Consider the following 21022-nt stretch of genomic DNA (forward strand, 5'->3'; position numbering starts at 1 on the left):
AGAAATGAAGGATATTCCGCAAAATTGTTTGGGTGACCCCAAACTTTTGAACGGTAGTGTATATATATATATATATATATATATATATATATATATATATATATATATATATATATATATATAAAATACTTTACTTTCAGTGAATTCTAGCTATATATGTATTATATATATATATATATATATATATATATATATATATATATATGTATATATATATATATATATATATATATATATATATATATATATATATATATATATATATATATATATATATATATAAAAGAAATACTTGAATTTCAGTGTTCATTTATTTACACCAGGGGTGTCCAAACTTTTTCCACTGAGGGGCGCACACTGAAAAATCAAAGCAAGCGGGGGCCATTTTGATATTTTTTTATTTTAAAAAACAATACAATATACGTATAAAAAATATACATTTAGGCCTCCACTCAGGCTTGATCCCGGGGACCCCAAAGGGTTTTGTTAAATAAAATATAAAAAATGTGTCATTATTCAGTATTATTATTTGTATTATTATTCAAGTTTTAAATCCATAGATCAACATTAAGTCTATCAATATAACGTTTTTAAAGATGTAAGTCGTATGCTCTTTTTGTCAAAGAAAACCCCGTTTTTTTATGGAAAAAAACACAAAATATGCAATATTTTCACCCAATAACATTTTTAAGTGGAATATTTGAGATTATATAATAATTGGAGCCTTAAAAAGGTCAATAACACCATTGATTTTAATTAATTATTATTTTTTGAGCGATGACACTTAAAAACAAATCACACAAATGATTTGGGAACCAAAAGGGTCCTACTCATTAAAGTGTTAAAAAATAAATTATACTTTTTTTTTTTTTACTGTTCACTTTTAACACAATAATCTCGAGATCAACTTCAGATCTAACCGTCAATTATAAGTTGTATTTTTGTTTATGTTTTTTGTTTGTTCATTTTAGGCCCTTCTTTAAAAAAAAAAAAAAAAAAAAGACAGCTCAATTTTTTATATGGCAAACACAAAATATGCAACATTTTCCCTAAAAAATATCTCAAAGTGCAATATTTAATGTGACGTAATTGTAACCTTGGATAGGTCAATAATTCATAATAACATTGATTTTCATTCATTATTTTTTTTTAAAGAAAGAAACAGCCTGCATGGCAGCTTTGTGTTATTAGAGTAAACATTGCAACATTTTCTTGCTACATTTCACCTGTTTGCTCTTTCATACCACTTTTTATGTTTGTAATTTTTTTAATCGTATTTTAAAATGGGCCGTGGGGCCGTTAAAAAATGACCCGCGGGCCGCAAATGGCCCCACGGGCCGCACTTTGGACATCCCAGATGTACACGTATACACACATAACACTCCTCTCTACTCATTGTTGTATTTGTAAGTGCAATGCTTTGCAGCCAGTAGCACAGCCTTTGAAGGAGCATAGGTATGGGCGGTGGAATATTCTGGGTTGGAGTCAATAACCAGGCCAGGTGACCAAGTTACGTCTCTTTACTTCGTACTTCAGAACCCACTCCCACACTTGCCGTCAGGGTGCGCAATAGAAGGTAAACCACAGGGGGCGTGCCTTAAGTCCGGCTGGAAATCGGGAGAAATTCGGGAGAATGGTTGTCCCGGGAGATTTTCGGGAGAGGCACTGAAATTCGGGAGGGTTGGCAAGTGTGCTTTTAGTCCAGGGGTGTCCAAACTTTTTCCACTGAGGGCCACACACGGAAAAATTACAGCATGTGGGGGCCATTTTGATATTTTTCATTTTCAAACCATAACAAAATATATGCATTTTTTATTTTATTTTACCTTTAGGGGTCCCGGGGACCATAAAGGGTCTCAGTCATTAAAATGTTAAAAATAAGTCAGGTTTTATTTTTTTATTTAACGCTTACAGTAAATCTCTATATCAACTTCAAGTTGATATAAAGTAAAACAAATTTAAAAATATGCTTTATGGCTTTTCTGTCAAAAACAACTTAGTTTTTTTTATAGTAAAACTGAAATATGCAGTATTTAGTCATTAGAGCCCTAAAAGATCAATAATGCAGGACACATTGACTTTAATTCTTTCATATTTTTGAGTAATCACAGTGAAAAGATAAATAAAAAAATCACTAAATATATTTGGGATCCAAAAGGTGCCCCACTCATAAAGTTATTCATTTTTATTAGGTTTTTCTTTTACTTTCAACACTTAAGTTAGGAGATCAACTTCAGATATATCTGTCCATTTTATGCTGGAACTATTATTTTGTTTGTTTTATGCGCTTTTGTCAAAGAAAACTTTGATATTTTTATATGGCTACTACACAATATATGCAGTATTTACCACATAAAACATTTTCAAGTGAAATATTTGAAGTCATTGGAGCCCTGAAAATAATTCATTATAACATGGATTTTTTTGTCATTATTTTTTTGTTTTTGAGCAATGGCAAAAAAAGAAAAATGAAGAAAGACAAACAAAAAAAAAAAGAACAGCCTGCATGGCAGCTTTTGTGTCAACATTGCAACTTTTTCTTGATAGATTTCACCTCATTACACCTTTTTTTAATGTTCTTTTTTATTTTTACAATAGTATTTCCAGAATGTGTGGCGGGCCGCTAAACAATTAGCTGCGGGCCGCACTTTGGACACCCCTGTTTTAGGCCATCTCGATGCTTACTTGGTGCACGTATGTGTCATAAGTCTGCAACCAAAATGAGGTTTTGTTAAGCTCTTATTTTAATACCAAATAATACATTGCAAAAATCAGTTTGATTGAAGAATCGTGTTGAATCGAGTATCGATTATCAATCAAATCCTCACCCCAAGAATCGGACTCGAATGGCGGAGTGCCCAAAGGTTCACACTAATAACTATTGAATATTTGTTTATACAGTACAGGCCAAAAGTTTAGGCACACCTTCCCATTTCAATGCATTTTCTTTATTTTCATGACTATTTACATTGCAGATTGTCACTGAAGGCACCAAAACTATGACACCTGTGCAGTGAAAACCATTTCAGGTGACTACCTCTTGAAGCTCATGGAGAGAATGCCGAGCGTGTGCGAAAAAGTAATCAGAGCAAAGGGTGGCTATTTTGAAGAAACTAGAATATAAAACATGTTTTTAGTTATTTCACCTTTTTTTTTTAAATTAAAGGCCTACTGAAAGCCACTACTAGCGACCACGCAGTCTGATAGTTTATATATCAATGATGAAATCTTAACATTGCAACACATGCCAATACGGCCGGGTTAACTTATAAAGTGACATTTTAAATTTCCCGCCAAACTTCCGGTTGAAAACGTCTATGTATGATGACGTATGCGCGTGATGTCAATGGTTGAACCGGAAGTATTGGTACACCATTGAATCCAATACAAAAAGCTCTGTTTTCATCTCATAATTCCACAGTATTCTGGACATCTGTGTTGGTGAATCTTTTGCAATTTGTTTAATGAACAATGGGGACTGCAAAGAAGAAAGTTGTAGGTGGGATCGGTGTATTAGCGGCTGGCTGCAGCAACACAACCAGGAGGACTTTGAGATGGATAGCAGACGCGCTATACGCCGACCTCACCTTGACATCCTCCGTCTCCGGGCCGCCGACCGCATCTATGATCGTCGCTCCGTCGATCGCTGGAACGCAGGTGAGCACGGGTGTTGATGAGCAGATGAGGGCTGGCGTAGGTGGATAGCTAATGTATTTAGCATAGCTCTGTAGAGGTCCCGTTGCTAAGTTAGCTTCAATGGCGTCGTTAGCAACAGCATTGTTAAGCTTCGCCAAGCTGGAAAGCATTAACCGTGTAGTTACATGTCCATGGTTTAATAGTATTGTTGATCTTCTGTCTATCCTTCCAGTCAGGGGTTTATTTCTTTTGTTTCTATCTGCAGTTAAGCACGATGCTATCACGTTAGCTCCGTAGCTAAAGAGCTTCGCCGATGTATTGTCGTGGAGATAAAAGTCACTGTGAATGTCCATTTCGCGTTCTCGATTCTCATTTTCAAGAGGATATAGTATCCCAGGTGGTTTAAAATACAAAACCGTGATCCACAATAGAAAAAGGAGAAAGTGTGGAATCCAATGAGCCAGCTTGTACCTAAGTTATGGTCAGAGCGAAAAAAGATACGTCCTGCACTGCACTCTAGTCCTTCACTCTCACGTTCCTCATCCACGAATCTTTCATCCTGGCTCAAATTAATGGGGTAATCGTCGCTTTCTCGCTGCATTGTAAACAATGGAGGAATGTGAGGAGCCTTTCAACCTGTGACGTCACGCTACTTCCGGTACAGGCAAGGCTTTTTTTTTATCAGCGACCAAAAGTTGCGAACTTTATCGTCGATGTTCTCTACTAAATCCTTTCAGCAAAAATATGGCAATATCGCGAAATGATCAAGTATGACACATAGAATGGATCTGCTATCCCCGCTTAAATAAAAACATTTCATTTCAGTAGGCCTTTAAAAACTATACACACACACACATAGTCCTATGATGATGAACTGAAAATATTACAGTAATAGGTCATAATCCCACCGCATGTTTACGCAAACATTGCAATTTTACCAGAGTTAAGTCGAATAAATACAAAAATAAAGTGGGTATAGATGTATCTATTTTTATAACCCAGCTCCACCTAATTACGTATTTGCATAAGTACATGACAAAAAATGTGATGGTATTAATAGTCGACTTAAACTAAAGATCGTTTCAAGAAGACCAATATTAAATTGGCTTACTCAATTATCTAATTTGTATGGATTTGTACTTAACAAAAAAAGGTGAAATAACTGAAAACACGTTTTATATTCTAGTTTCTTCAAAATAGCCACCCTTTGCTCCGATTACTGCTTCGCACACTCTTGGCATTCTCTCCATGAGCTTCAAGAGGTAGTCACCTGAAATGGTGTTCACTTCACAGGTGTGCTTGAAGGTCATGGAGAGAATGCCGAGAGTGTGCGAAGGGTGGCTATTTTGAAGAAACTACAATATAAAACATGTTTTTAATTACTTTTGTTGTTAAGTACATAACTCCACATGTGTTCATTCATAGTTTTGATGCCTTCAGTGACAATCTACCATGTAAATAGTCATGGAAATAAAGAAACCGCATTAAATGAGGAGAAGGTGTGTCCAACCTTCTGGCCTGGACTGTATAAGACAGTATTATTTACATCATTACAACAAGGGGATGGTGATAATAGTGGACTTGAACAAACAAAATGGGACTGTTTTACCTCAATGAATAACCTTAAATGCCTACTGAAATGAATTGTTGTTATTTAAACGGGGATAGCAGATCCATTCTATGTGTCATACTTGATCATTTCGCGATATTGCCATATTTTTGCTGAAAGGATTTAGTAGAGAACATCGATGATAAAGTTCGCAACTTTTGCTCGCTGATAAAAAAAAGCCTTGCCTGTACCGGAAGTAGCGTGACGTCGCAGGTTGAAAGGCTCCTCACATTTCCTCATTGTTTACACCAGCAGCGAGAGCGATTCGGACCGAGAAAGCGACGATTACCCCATTAATTTGAGCCAGGATGAAAGATTTGTGGATGAGGAACGTGAGAGTGAAGGACTAGAGTGCAGTGCAGGACATATCTTTTTTCGCTCTGACCGTAACTTAGGTACAAGCTGGCTCATTGGATTCCACACTCTCTCCTTTTTCTATTGTGGATCACGGATTTGTATTTTAAACCACCTGGGATACTATATCCTCTTGAAAATGAGAGTCGAGAACGCGAAATGGACATTCACAGTGACTTTTATCTCCACGACAATACATCGGCGTAACACTTTAGCTACGGAGCTAACGTGATAGCATCGTGCTTAACTGCAGATAGAAACAAAATACATAAACCCCTGACTGGAAGTATAGATAGAAAATCAACAATACTATTAAACCATGGACATGTAACTACACAGTTAATGCTTTCCAGCTTGGCGAAGCTTAACAATGCTGTTGCTAACGACGCCATTGAAGCTAACTTAGCAACCGGACCTCACAGAGCTATGCTAAAAACATTAGCTATCCACCCACGCCAGCCAGCCCTCATCTGCTCATCAACACCCGTGCTCACCTGCGTTCCAGCGATCGACGGCGCAACGAAGGACTTCACCCGATCATCCGTGCGGTCGGCGGCCCGGAGACGGAGGAAGTCGAGGTGAGTTTGGCGGCTAGCGCGTCTGCTATCCATCTCTCAGTCCTCCTAGTTGTGTTGCTGCAGCCAGCCGCTAATACACCGATCCCACCTACAGCATTCTTCTTTGCAGTCTCCATTGTTCATTAAACAAATTGCAAAAGATTCACCAACACAGATGTCCAGAATACTGTGGAATTTTGAGATGAAAACAGAGTTTTTTGTATAGGATTCAATGTGTCCGCATACTTCCGTACCAACCATTGACGTCACGCGCATACGTCATCATACATAGACGTTTTCAAGCGGAAGTTTAGCGGGAAATTTAAAATGTCACTTTATAAGTTAACCCGGCCGTATTGGCATGTGTTGCAATGTTAAGATTTCATCATTGATATATAAACTATCAGACTGCGTGGTCGCTAGTAGTGGCTTTCAGTAGGCCTTTCGTTTGAATGGCTTCCATATTCAACAATTCTCAGGCAATTTGACTTATACGGTGAATGCACATGTTGGTATTATACTTGTTGTTGCTCTTGTGTAGTCGGATTCATCATAAAGCAGAGCTGCGCAAATATTTTGACTCGGGGGGGGGCCACATTGAGACAAAAAATGTGTCTGGGGGGGCCAACGTGTATATATGTGTATACATGATATATACACATTTAGCTGCAAAAATGTGTTGTACAGTATGTGTGTTTGACTCCCTTATTTCCAGGAACACTAATACCAAAAATAACAATGTCCGATAGAGTTCTAAAAACGTTATGACAGACCACCTCAAAAAAAGGATTGGAATTTTCCAGTTTTTTACTGAATATCAGACCCAAAATGTACATGAAAATAAAGACAGTGGGATTGACAATATTAACTATGAACGATAAAACACTGAATATTAACAACATATGAACATCGCTCCTCTTTTACAAACAAACAAAACACAACGAAAATGTAACAAAGAGCAAAATATGAATGCAAAGGGTAATAAACACCAACAATATGATATATTATCACTTTTACGCAGAAATTTGTCGTAAAAATTTGCCTCCGCATCTGTTCCTGACACATGCTTTGAAAAAAAACCCCGCCCACTCTGCTTTGTCCCTGGTCTGAGCTGCTGTGACGTAGATTAGTGTTTTTCAACCACTGTGCCATACCAGAGATACAGTCTGGTGTGCCGTGGGAGATGATCTAATTTCACCTATTTGGGTTAAAAGTATTTTTTGCAAAGCAGTAATTATAGTCTGCAAATGATGTGTTGTTGTTGAGTGTCGGTGCTGTCTAGAGCTCGGCAGAGTAACCGTGTAATACTCTTCCACATCAGTAGGTGGCAGCAGGTAGCTAATTGCTTTGTAGATGTGGGAAACAGCGGGAGGCAGTGTGCAGGTAAAAAGGTGTCTAATGCTTAAACCAAAAATAAACAAAAGGTGAGTGCCCCTAAGAAAAGGCATTGAAGCTTAGGGAAGGCTATGCAGAACCAAACTAAAACTGAACTGGCTGCAAAATAAACAAAAACAGAATGCTGGACGACAGCAAAAACTTACTGTGGAGCAAAGACGGCGTCCACAATGTACATCCGAACATGACATGACAATCAACAATGTCCCCACAAAGAAGGATAAAAACAACTGAAATGATTCTTGACTGCTAAAACAAAGTAGATGCGGGAAATATCGCTCAAAGGAAGACATGAAACTGCTACAGGAAAATACCCAAAAAATAGAAAAAGCCACCAAAATAGGAGCGCAAGACAAGAAGTAAAACACTACACACAGGAAAACAGCAAACAAGTCCAAATAAGTCAGGGTGTGATGTGACAGGTGGTGACAGTACACCTACTTTGAGACAAGAGCTATAGTGATGCATGCTTGGTTATGCTTTAAAGTCATATCCAACAATTGCGACGACGACTTTTTACTGTCAACTGAGTGCCATTTTTTAATGATGTCTGCTGGTGGTGTGCCTCCGCATTTTTTCAACGCAAAAAAATGTGCCTTGGCTGAAAAAAGGTTGAAAAACACTGACGTACACTACCGTTCAAAAGTTTGGGGTCACCCAAACAATTTAGTGGAATAGCCTTCATTTCTAAGAACAAGAATAGACTGTCGAGTTTCAGATGAAAGTTCTCTTTTTCTGGCCATTTTTGAGCGTTTAATTGACCCCAAAAATGTGATGCTCCAGAAAGTCAATCTGCTCAAAGGAAGGTCAGTTTTGTAGCTTCTGTAACGAGCTAAAGTGTTTTCAGATGTGTGAACATGATTGCACAAGGGTTTTCTAATCATCAATTAGCCTTCTGAGCCAATGAGCAAACACATTGTACCATTAGAACACTGGAGTGATAGTTGCTGGAAATGGACCTATGTAGATATTGCACCAAAAAGCAGACATTTGCAGCTAGAATAGTCATTTACCACATTAGCAATGTATAGAGTGTATTTCTTTCAAGTTAAGACTAGTTTAAAGTTATCTTCATTGAAAAGTACAGTGCTTTTCCTTCAAAAATAAGGACATTTCAATGTGACCCCAAACTTTTGAACGGTAGTGTATATACCGTAATAACTCCTACAACACCCAAAAGTGCAGATTTCAACCATTGGAATACTTTCTATAGTTCAAGACTTAGGGTCACTTAAAGGCCTACTGAAAGCCACTACTACCAACCACACAGTCTGATAGTTTATATATCAATGATGAAATCTTAACATTGCAACACATGCCAATACGGCCGGGTTAACTTATAAAGTGACATTTTAAAATTCCCGCCACACTTCCGGTTGAAAAACTCCTTTGGATATGATTTATGCGCGTGACGTCACAAAATCCACGGAAGTGGTTGGACCCCATCGACCCGATACAGAAACCTCTTGTTTTCTTCGACAAAATTCCACAGTATTCTGGACATCTGTGTTGGTGAATCTTTTGCAATTTGTTTAATGAACAATGGAGGCTGCAAAGAAGAACGTTGTAGGTGGGATCGATCGGTGTATTAGCGGCTAAGTACAATACTTACAGCAACACAACAAGGACTACTTACCCTAATAGAATACGCCTAGCCGATGCTAGCCGCCAAACCCACGGATGAAGTCCTTCGTCGCGCCGTCGATCGCTGGAACGCGGGTGAGCACGGCTGTTGATGAGCAGATGAGGGCTGGCTGGTGTAGGTGGAGCGCTAATGTTTTTATCATAGTTCTGTGAGGTCCGGTTTCTAAGTTGCTAAATTAGCCTTAGCGTCGTTAGCAACAGCATTGTTAAGTCTTACCAGGCTGAGAATTTTTAACCGTGTATTTACATGTACATGGTTTAATAGTATTGTTGATCTTCTGTCTATCCTTCCAGTCAGGGGTTTATTTATTTTGTTTCTATATGCATTTAAGCACGATGCTATCACGTTAGCTCATGCTACAGAGGTTCGTCGATGATGGGTGTCCTTCGTCGTGCCGTCGATCGCTGGAACGCAGGTGAGCACGGCTGTTAATGTAACCGTGTAGTTACATGTCCATGGTTTAATAGTATTGTTGATTTTCTGTCTATCCTTCCAGTCAGGGATTTATTTATTTTGTTTCTATATGCAGTTAAGCACGATGCTATCACGTTAGCTCAGTAGCTAAAGAGCTTTGCCGATGTATTGTCGTGGAGATAAAAGTCACTTTAAATGTCCATTTCGCGTTCTCGACTCTCATTTTCAAGAGGATATAGTATCCCAGGTGGTTTAAAATACAAATCCGTGATCCACAATAGAAAAAGGAGAGAGTGTGGAATCCAATGAGCCAGCTTGTACCTAAGTTACGGTCAGAGCGAAAAAAAGATACGTCCTGCACTGCCTCTCTAGTCCTTCACTGTAGCGTTCCTCATCTATGAATCTTTCATCCTCGCTCAAATTAATGGGGTAATCATCACTTTCTCAGTCCGAATCTCTCTCGCTCCATTGTAAACAAAGGAAAATTGTGAGGAATACTAGCTCCTGTGACGTCACGCTACTTCCGGTACAGGCAAGGCTTTTTTTTTATCAGCGAGCAAAAGTTGTGAACTTTATCGTCAATGTTCTCTACTAAATCCTTTCAGCAAAAATATGGCAATGTCGCGAAATGATCAAGTATGACACATAGAATGGATCTTTTTATTCCCGTTTAAATAACAAAAATTCATTTCAGTAGGCCTTTAAAAACAGCACTGCTCGTCATAATGGTGGCGACAGTTTGGATGTTAAAGTTCTAAAAAAAAATGATGTCGAACGTCCGTTAGATAAATGTCAATACAACATACATTAAAATGTCCTACAAATGGAGTCATCTTCCCGTCGGAGGCATAAACAAGGTATAGAATTCACACCCACGTGATGATACGACACCGACTCTGCTCTTTATTATTGAGTTTAACGTCGGAAAAGGTGAGGGGATCTCCTTCCTCCGTCTGCTTTGAAGCCGGCGGCCGCACGTAGGAAGTCATTCACCCCTCTCTGCCCTTGCTTGACAACAAAGTGTGTCGCAATACACAAAGCGGCGGTTCAAAAGTACTCAGGGGGTGCTTGTCGCCGAATGGGCCTCATTAAATTCTGCTGGGGGGGTGAGGGGGGGGGATCAGGTCAAGCGCTAAGGCGCCTCTTTTTTTTTCTTTTTCTTCCTGTATATTTGTCAAGGAGACTATTTGGACGGATGTCTGCATGCTAGTGAAGGTTGGACGTGCTCACAGGCAAGCAGCAAGTCAAGGCCTCACTTTGAATGAGTTTAACCCGAGTAATGAAAAGCTAAATAAATAAATAAACCTAACATCTTCTCGCATGCACGTATAATCATCCAAAAAACAACTTAGTAAGAAATATGTATTGTAGTATAAACATTGTATGCACATGCTTTCAGCACATTATCATTGCATTATTTACACATTTAAAGTAGGGCTGCAACAACTAATCGATTAAATCGATTAAAATCGATTATAAAAATAGTTGCCGATTAATTTAGTCATCGATTCGTTGGATCTATGCTATGCGCATGCACAGAGGCTTTTTTTTTTTTTTTTTTTTAATTTTTTGTTGTTGTTGTTGTAAATAAACCTTTATTTATAAACTGCAACATTTACAAACAGCTGAGAAACAATAATCAAAATAAGTTTGGTGCCAGTATGCTGTTTTTTTTCAATAAAATACTGGAAAGGATAGAAATGTAGTTTGTCTCTTTTATCCGATTATTAATCGATTAATCGAAGTAATAATCGACAGATTAATCGATTATCAAATTAATCGTTAGTTGCAGCCCTAATTTAAAGTAAGATTTGACATGAATTACAGTAAAGTTACAACATGCTGTTACTTCACAGTTGTCATTTTAGAGCAGGGCTCACCAACCTTTTTGAAACCAAGAGCTACTTCTTGGGTAGTGATTAATGCGAAGGGCTACCAGTTTGATACACACTTAAATAAATTCCCCTTCCCCTTACCCCTTATATTTATATAGCGCTTTTCTCTAGTGACTCAAAGCGCTTTACATAGTGAAACCCAATATCTAAGTTACATTTAAACCAGTGTGGGTGGCACTGGGAGCAGGTGGGTAAAGTGTCTTGCCCAAGGACACAACAGCAGTGACTAGGATGGCGGAAGCGGGGATCGAACCTGCAACCCTCAAGTTGCTGGCACGGCCACTCTACCAACCGAGCTATACTGCCCCACAGAAATAGCCAATTTGCTCAATTTACCTTTAACTCTATGTTATTATTAATAATTAATGATATTTACACTTAATTGAACGGTTTAAAAGAGGAGAAAACACGAAAAAAATGACAATTACATTTTGAGAATATAGTTTATCTTCAATTTCGACTCTTTAAAATTCAAAATTCAACCGAAAAAAAGAAGAGAAAAACTAGCTAATTCGAATCTTTTTGAAAATTTTTTAAAAAGAATTTATGGAACATCAATAGTCATTTTTCCTGATTAAGATTCATTTTAGAATTTTGATGACATGTTTTAAATAGGTTAAAATCCAATCTGCACTTTGTTAGAATATATAACAAATTGGACCAAGCTATATTTCTAACAAAGACAAATCATTATTTCTTCTAGATTTTCCAGAACAACATTTTAAAAGAAATTCAAAAGACTTTGAAATAAGATTTAAATTTGATTCTACAGATTTTCTAGATTTGCCAGAATAATTTTTTTGAATTTTAATCATAATAAGTTTGATGAAATATTTCACAAATATTCTTCGTCGAAAAAACAGAAGCTAAAATGAAGAATTAAATTAATTTTTTGTTATTATTCTTTACAATAAAAATAAAAAAAATACTTGAAAATGTATTTAAATTGTCAGGAAAGAAAAGGAAGGAATTTAAAAGGTAAAAAGGTATATGTGTTTAAAAATCCTGAAATCATTTTTAAGGTTGTATTTTTTCTCTAAAATTGTCTTTCTGAAAGTTATAAGAAACAAAGTAAAAAAATGAATGAATTTCTTTAAACAAGTGAAGACCAAGTCTTTAAAATATTTTCTTGAATTTTCAAATTCTATTTGAGTTTTGTCTCTCTTAGAATTAAAAATGTCGGGCAAAGCGAGACCAGCTTGCTAGTAAATTAATAACATTTAAAAAATAGAGGCAGCTCACTGGTAAGTGCTGCTATTTGAGCTATTTTTAGAACAGGCCAGCGGGCTACTCATCTGGTCCTTACGGGCTACCTGGTGCCCGCGGGCACCGCGTTGGTGACCCCTGTTTTATAGTATAGTGGTGTTGCCAAACTTTTTCCACCAAGCACCACCTCAGAAAACACTTCCAAGTAGCACCATAATGACCAACATTTAGGGGTGAAACGGTACACAAACATTTCGGTTCGGTACGTACCTCGGTTTAGAGCGGGGGTCACCAACGCGGTGCCCGCGGGCACCAGGTCGCCCGTAAGGACCAGATGAGTCGGCCGCTGGCCTGTTCTAAAAATAGCTCAAATAGCAGCACTTACCAGTGAGCTGCCTCTATTTTTTAAATTGTATTTATTTACTAGCAAGCTGGTCTCGCTGTGCTCGACATTTTTAATTCTAAGAGAGACAAAACTCAAATAGAATTTGAAAATCCAAGAAAATATTTTAAAGACTTGGTCTTCACTTGTTTAAATAAATTCATACATTTTTTTTTACTTTGCTTCTTATAACTTTCAGAAAGACAATTTTAGAGAAAAAATACAACCTTAAAAATGATTTTAGGATTTTTAAACACATATACCTTTTTACCTTTTAAATTCCTTCCTCTTCTTTCCTGACAATTTAAATCAATGTTCAAGTACTTTTTTTTTTTTTATTGTAAAGAATAATAAATACATTTTGATTTAATTCTTCATTTTAGCTTCTGTTTTTTTGACGAATATTGTGAAATATTTCTTCAAATTTATTATGATTAAATTTCAAAAAAATTATTCTGGCAAATCTAGAAAATCTGTAGAATCAAATTTAAATCTTATTTCAAAGTCTTTTGAATTTCTTTTAACATTTTTGTTCTGGAAAATCTAGAAGAAATAATGATTTGTCTTTGTTAGAAATATAGCTTGGTCCAATTTGTTATATATTCTAACAAAGTGTAGATTGGATTTTAACCTATTTAAAATATGTCATCAACATTCTAAAATTAATCTTAATCAGGAAAAATTACTAATGATGTTCCATAAATAAGTAATAAATAATAAGTAAGTACTTTTTTTAATTTTTTCAAAAAGATTCGAATTAGCTAGTTTTTCTCTTATTTTTTTCGGTTGAATTTTGAATTTTAAAGAGCCGCAATTAAAGATAAACTATGTTTCAAAATGTAATTGTCATTTTTTTCGTGTTTTGTCCTCTTTTAAACCGTTCAATTAAGTGTAAATATCATTAAGTATTAATAATAACAGAGTTAAAGGTAAATTGAGCAAATTGGCTATTTCTGGCAATTTATTGAAGTGTGTATCAAACTGGTAGCCCTTCACATTAATCAGTACGCTCTGATACAAATTAGTTGCCGCTTTGGGGGGACCAATTACCGTTCCTCACGATTTGATCCCGCTTTGATACGCTTTAAATCACGCTTTGATACGTTTTATTACGCTTTATTGAACTTTATTATGCTTTGATGCGATCCTGACGCTTTAAATCAGACTCTGACACGATTATCAAGCTCTGTTGTGCATTGGAATTAATGTGTCATGAACATTATGATCGTTAATTTGTAATAATGACTTTGGAATGTGATGTTGTCATGTAATTATGTGCAATTTGGAAGATGCTGTGATTATTATTTTGTGAATTTGATGAATAAATTGCGTGCGCACACATAATATAATAAAAAAGAGAAATATGATAAACAAATAAGTAAAAAAAAATGTGAAAAACTCAGTATACTAAGTTTTCCCCACATTTTTTTAGATCTATCTATTTATTTGATTTCTCTTTTTGTTTTATTATGTACAGGATAAAACACATAATGTAATAAAAAAGAGAAATATGATAAACAAATAAGTAAAAAAAAGTGTGAAAAACTCAGTATACTGTTTTCCACACATTTTTTATATTCATTTATTTTTTCAATTTCTCCTTTTTTTCCATTATATTATGTTTATTATTTATTATTTATTATGTTTTATATTCATTTATTTTTTAAATTTCTCTTCTTTATTTGTTATATTATGCTTATTATTTATTATGTTTTATATTCATTAGTTTTTTCAATTTCTCTTTTTTTTTGTTATATTATGTTTATTATTTATTAGGTTTTATATTCATTTATTTTTTCAATTCCTCTTCTTTTTTCGTTATATTATGTTTATTATTTATTATGTTTTGTATTCATTTATTTTTTCAATTTCTCTTTTTTTTCCGTTATTATGTTTATTATTTATTATGTTTTATATTCATTTATTTTTTCAATTCCTCTTCTTTTCTCGTTATATTATGTTTATTATTTATTATTTATTATGTTTTATATTCATTTATTTTTTCAATTTCTCTTTTTTTCCCCTTATATTATGTTTCTTATTTCTTATTTATTATGTTTTATATTCATTTATTTTTTCAATTTCTCTTCTTTTTTCGTTATTATGTGTATTATTTATTATGTTTTATATTCATTTATTTTTTCAATTTCTCTTTTTTTTCGTTATATTATGTTTATTATTTATTTAAAAAATCATTATTTAGTATTATTATTATTATTATTATTATTCAAAGTTTAAATATCTAGATCAACATTACGTATATCTGTCAATATAACGTTGTTGTTTTTTTAGATTTAAGTTGTATGCCCTTTTTGTCAAAGAAAACCCAGTTTTTGATGGAAAAAAACACAAAATATGAAATATTTTCCCCCAATAAAATTTTAAAGTGGAACATTTCAGATGATATAATAATTGGAGCTCATAACATAACTCATAACAACATCGATTTTAATTTATTATTATTTTTTGAGCAATGACACTTAAAAAAAAAAAAAAAAAAAGTCCCACTAAAATTATTGGGGATCCAAAAGTGTCCTGCTCAGTAAAGTGTTAAAAATAAATCGTAATCGAGATCAACTTCAGATCTATCCGTCAATTATATCTTGTTTTGTTGTTTATTATGTTCCTTGTTTGTTCATTTTAGGCCCTTCTTTACAAAAAAAAACATAGTTTTTTAAATATGCAACATTTTCCCCAAAAAATATCTGAAAGTGGAATATTTAATGTGACCTAATTGGAGCCTTGAATAGGTCAATAATTCATAACAACATTGTTTTTGATTCATTATTATGTTTTCAAGAAAGAAACAGCCTGCATGACAGCTTTGTGTTATTAGAGTCAACATAGCAACATTTTATTGTCACCTGTTTTCTCTTTTATACCACTTTTTATGTTTTGTTTTTTTTTAATCGTATTTTTAGAATGTGCCGCGGGCCGTTAAAAAATGACCTGCGGGCCGCAAATGGCCCTCGGGCCGCACTTTGGACATCCCTGATGTAGGCTTAATGATGCACTTACATTATTATATCAACTATCAGAGACAGAAACTCTTCATTTAACATAATGTCCTTTTTTGCTGCTTCAACACAGCTCAATCAACACAGAAGAAGGTCAAGTGAAATAACAGACAGACAGGGCTTTGTTGTCCGTAACACACACACACACCGCAAAATGAGCTAACGTTACGCTAAAAGCGAATTAGCCTTCACCTCAAGCCAGGACTGCGAGCGAGCTGAAGCTGCCTTTTATATTTCTAGAAGGTCAACGGGCTCATAGTGATGTTACTAGTAGTTGACTGGGAGGTGTTTATTATCATTTGGGGAGAGTCCGCGGCCTGATGATTACCTGCTAAACTCTAAGCACTGACTACATGCGCTCTGAATACGCACTGCTGATTGGCTGTTACCGCTCTGTATGTAGCCAATCAGATGGTTGTGTGGGTGGGACAATGCTGGGTGCTGTGTAGAGTCCTGACAGAGACAGGCAGAAGAAAGCGGAGCAGCTTGTTAAGACTTTAGCTTACTTCATATGTTCGTGTGGAAACTCGTTCGGTACACCTCCGAACCGAACCGAACCCCCCGCACCGAAACGGTTCAATACAAATACATGTACCGTTACACCCCTACTAACATTAAAATACCGTAGCGTAGTAGGCCTACGTATTCATTAAAATCAAAAATATTTTGTCTCTGCAGCTCCTGGTGCTTGGAACATGCTAGAAAGAGACTGAAAGCTGACTGAATTATTGTCCTTAAATGCTTTTAAATCTAAACTGAGAGCATTTGAAGGAGCCTCAGTTATGCAACTGTTTTACTTGATGTCATTTTAATGTGTAATGTGAACGAGATTTTATGTATACTGTAACTCTGCTGCCTTTTAGCCAGGACTCCCTTGAAAAATAGGTTTTTAATCTTAATAAGATTTTTTAAGGTTAAATAAAACAATGCAGAGGTTTTATTTAACAAGTTTATTTAATATTGTTTAGCGAACTGTAACGTTACACACCGTTTGAACAGTAACACTGTGTTTGAATATTTCTTTACGTGATTCTTTGGCATTGTCATAACGGGGGGGGGGGGGGGGGGGTTGGGGGTTTGGCAACTTACTGCGAGGATTGTTCTCCCAGGATGCAAACAGACTATTCCAGACAGGACTTGAAGGTAGGAACATGTTTATTAATTAATAAATCCTACACAGGACAAAAGTCAGGAACTAAAACAAAAGGAAAGCGTGCCGATTGCACGAAAGGCTAAGGGACATGAAACTTAAAGCAGGAAACACTTAGCCTGAACTATGGACATGAAACAAACAAAACTTGCTGTGGCAAGAAAGGAGCAGCATGAACTAAGCATGACACCGGCAATGACGCCAGGACGACTAACTGGCATAGACAGACTTAAATAATAGTCTCTGATTACAGCAAGTGCGTGTCCCGAAACTAATCAGTCGCCATGGAAACTAAAACAAACAAGAATGCACAAAAACAGGAACTAATTGGAGTTTTAAACTAACAGAAAATAACAAAAAACATGATCCAGACCACAGATCATGACAGACATAGCACTAGATCACAGATTTCGAACTCAAGGCTCGATCTGGCCTGGAAATATATGTGTTAATAAAGTACTTTATCTTTTCTTACTAAATGTATTTGGTTTTTTCCATTTGAACAAAAAAATTAATAAATTTCAAGTACCGCATGACATTGCATACCTTTTTTAACTTTAATATTATCCAATATAGCAAAAAATATATTATCATACTTTCCAAACATTTTATTTTTTTTCAATATTTCTGCTTGATTTATGGTTTTAGAGCTATTTATCCATCAAATTGTACACTGTAAAAATGACAATACATTTTACTGTAAAATCTGCGACGTTTTTTTTTTTTTTTTTTTTTACAGCATATTAAATAAAGTAGTAAATAATAATTGTAAAATAAATAAATACATTTTATAAGATAAATTTTATAAATAAAATAAAGTCAATTGAAAAATCTCTACCACTGTTTTTGTACGGGAAATTCTGTCAACTGAGCTGCCCGTGTAATTACTGTAAGATCTATGGTTGTTATTTATACCATACCATACCATACCAACTTTATTTATAAAGCTCTTTAAAAACAACCACAGTTAAAAAACAAAGGGCTGTACACCACAAAGAAATAAAGGCAAAGAACAGACTAAAAAATAAAATTTAAAACAGAAGTAAAAATACACATTAAAAAAGCAAATACAAAATTACCCTAAGAACAATTTGTTAGATAAAAAGCAGTTAAAAGTTAAAAACAGTTAGAAAAGTTAAAAGTTAAAAACAGTTTAAAGTCTCATGCTGGGTTAAAAGCCAGTGAATAAAAATGGGTTTTAAGAAGGGTCTTAAAAAATGTATTGTTATTATATGTTGTTATCTGTTAATGGTAAAACAGTAAAAGAAAACAAAAACGGTAAAAAATAGGCAGCTCAGTTGCCAGAATAAAATAAAAACATGGTAAAGTTTTTCCACGTTGTAAAAAAAAAACATTTATATAATAATAATTTATTATTATATATTTTATAGTAAAATTCTGGTGATTGAGTTGCTAGTTTTTTACTGTAAAAAAATACAGATTTTTTTTTTTACAGTTTACGTAAAAAATAAAATATAATAATCAAATGCATAGGCAAATTCATATAAATTAATTTGTTGTTACAAGCGGCCCTCAATGAAAATGAGTTGGACAACCCTGCATATTACAGTTTGACAACCCTGTTATAATCGATGACAATACAATTATACACTGTAGCTTCACGGTTGCAGTTAAATTCTTCAATACTTCTCTTAACAGCATAGCGCCACCTACTGTACGAGTGTGCAACGTAGTCTACACCAGTGTTTTTTCAACCACTGGGAGATTATGTAATTTCACCTATTTGGGTTAAGAATATATTTTGCACACCAGTAATTATAGTCTGCAAATGATGTGTTGTTGTTGAGTGTCGGTGCTGTCTAGAGCTGGGCAGAGTAACCGTGTAATACTCTTCCATATCAGTAGGTGGCAGCAGGTAGCTAATTGCTCTGTAGATGTGGGAAACAGCGGGAGGCAGGGTGCAGGTAAAAAGGTGTCCAATGCTGAACTAAAAAATAAACAAAAGGTGAGTGCCCCTAAGAAAAGGCATTGAAGCTTAGGGAAGGCTATGCAGAACAAAACTAAAACTGAACTGGCTGCAAAGTAAACAAAAACAGAATGCTGGAGGACAGCAAAGACTTACTGTGGAGCAAAGACAATGTACATTTGAACATGACATGACAATCAACAATGTCCCCACAAAGAAGGATAAAAACAACTGAAATATTCTTGACTGCTAAAACAAAGTAGATGCGGGAAATATCGCTCAAAGGAAGACATGAAACTGCTACAGGAAAATACCAACAAAAGAGAAAAAGCCACCAAAATAAGAGCGCAAGACAAGAAGTAAAACACTACACACAGGAAAACAGCAAAAAAATTCCAAATAAGTCAGGGTGTGATGTGACAGGTGGTGACAGTACACCTACTTTGAGACAAGAGCTATAGTGATGCATGCTTGGTTATGCTTTAAAGTCATATCCAACGACTTTTTACTGTCAACTGAGTTTCGTTTTTTTTCGTTTTCCATTTTGTTGTAAAGTTACGGTAAATTTCGAATTACAGTGGAAAAATACCAGGAAATTTTGGTTTAGATATACACAGCAAAAACCGAAGGCTGAATATGACGACATACCTGAAATCAGGGTCAAACACACAGTCCAGGACACACATTCTCATTCAATGCTTGTTCTTTTATTTTCATGACTATTTACATTGAAGATTGTCACATCAAAACTATGAGTGAACACATGTGGAGTTATGTACTTCACAAAAAAAAGGTGAAATAACTGAAAACATGCTTTATATTCTAGTTTCTTCAAAATAGCCACCCTTTGCTCTGATTACTGGTTCGCACACTCTTGGCATTCTCTCCATGAGCTTCAAGAGGTAGTCACCTGAAATGGTGTTGACTTCACAGGTGTGCTTGAAGCTCAATGAAGAGAATGCCAAGAGTGTGCAAAGGGTGGCTATTTTGAAGAAACTAGAATATAAAACATGTTATAACTGAAAACATGATTTATTTTGAAGAAACTAGAATATAAAACATGTTATAACTGAAAACATGTTTTATATTCTAGTTTCTTCAAAATAGCCACCATTTGCTCCGATTACTGCTTCGCACACTCGTGGCATTCTCTCCATGAGCTTCAAGAGGTAGTCACCTGAAATGGTTTTCACTTCACAGGTGTGCTTGAAGCTCATGGAGAGAATGCCAAGAGTGTGCGAAGCAGTAATCACAGCAAAGGGTGGCTATTTTGAAGAAACTAGAATATAAAACATGTTATAACTGAAAACATGTTTTATTTGAAGAAACTAGAATACAAAACATGTTATAACTAAAAACATGTTTTATATTCTAGTTTCTTCAAAATAGCCACCCTTTTCTCCGATTACTGCTTCGCACACTCTTGGCATTCTCTCCATGAGCTTCAAGAGGTAGTCACCTGAAATGGTGTTCACCTCACAGGTGTGCTTGAAGCTCATGGAGAGAATGCCACGAGTGTGCGAAGCAGTAATCAAGAGCAAAGGGTGGCTATTTTGAAGAAACTAGAATATAAAACATGTTATAACTGAAAACATGTTTTATTTTGAAGAAACTAGAATATAAAACATGTTATAACTGAAAACATGTTTTATATTCTAGTTTCTTCAAAATAGCCACCCTTTGCACACTCTTGGCATTCTCTCCATGAGCTTCAAGAGGTAGTCACCTGAAATGGTGTTCACTTCACAGGTGTGCTTGAAGCTCATGGAGAGAATGCCAAGAGTGTGCAAAGAGGTGGTTATTTTGAAGAAACTAAAATATAAAACATTTTATAA

Source organism: Entelurus aequoreus, linkage group LG23 (assembly GCF_033978785.1).
Source record: "Entelurus aequoreus isolate RoL-2023_Sb linkage group LG23, RoL_Eaeq_v1.1, whole genome shotgun sequence".
NCBI lineage: Eukaryota > Metazoa > Chordata > Actinopteri > Syngnathiformes > Syngnathidae > Entelurus > Entelurus aequoreus.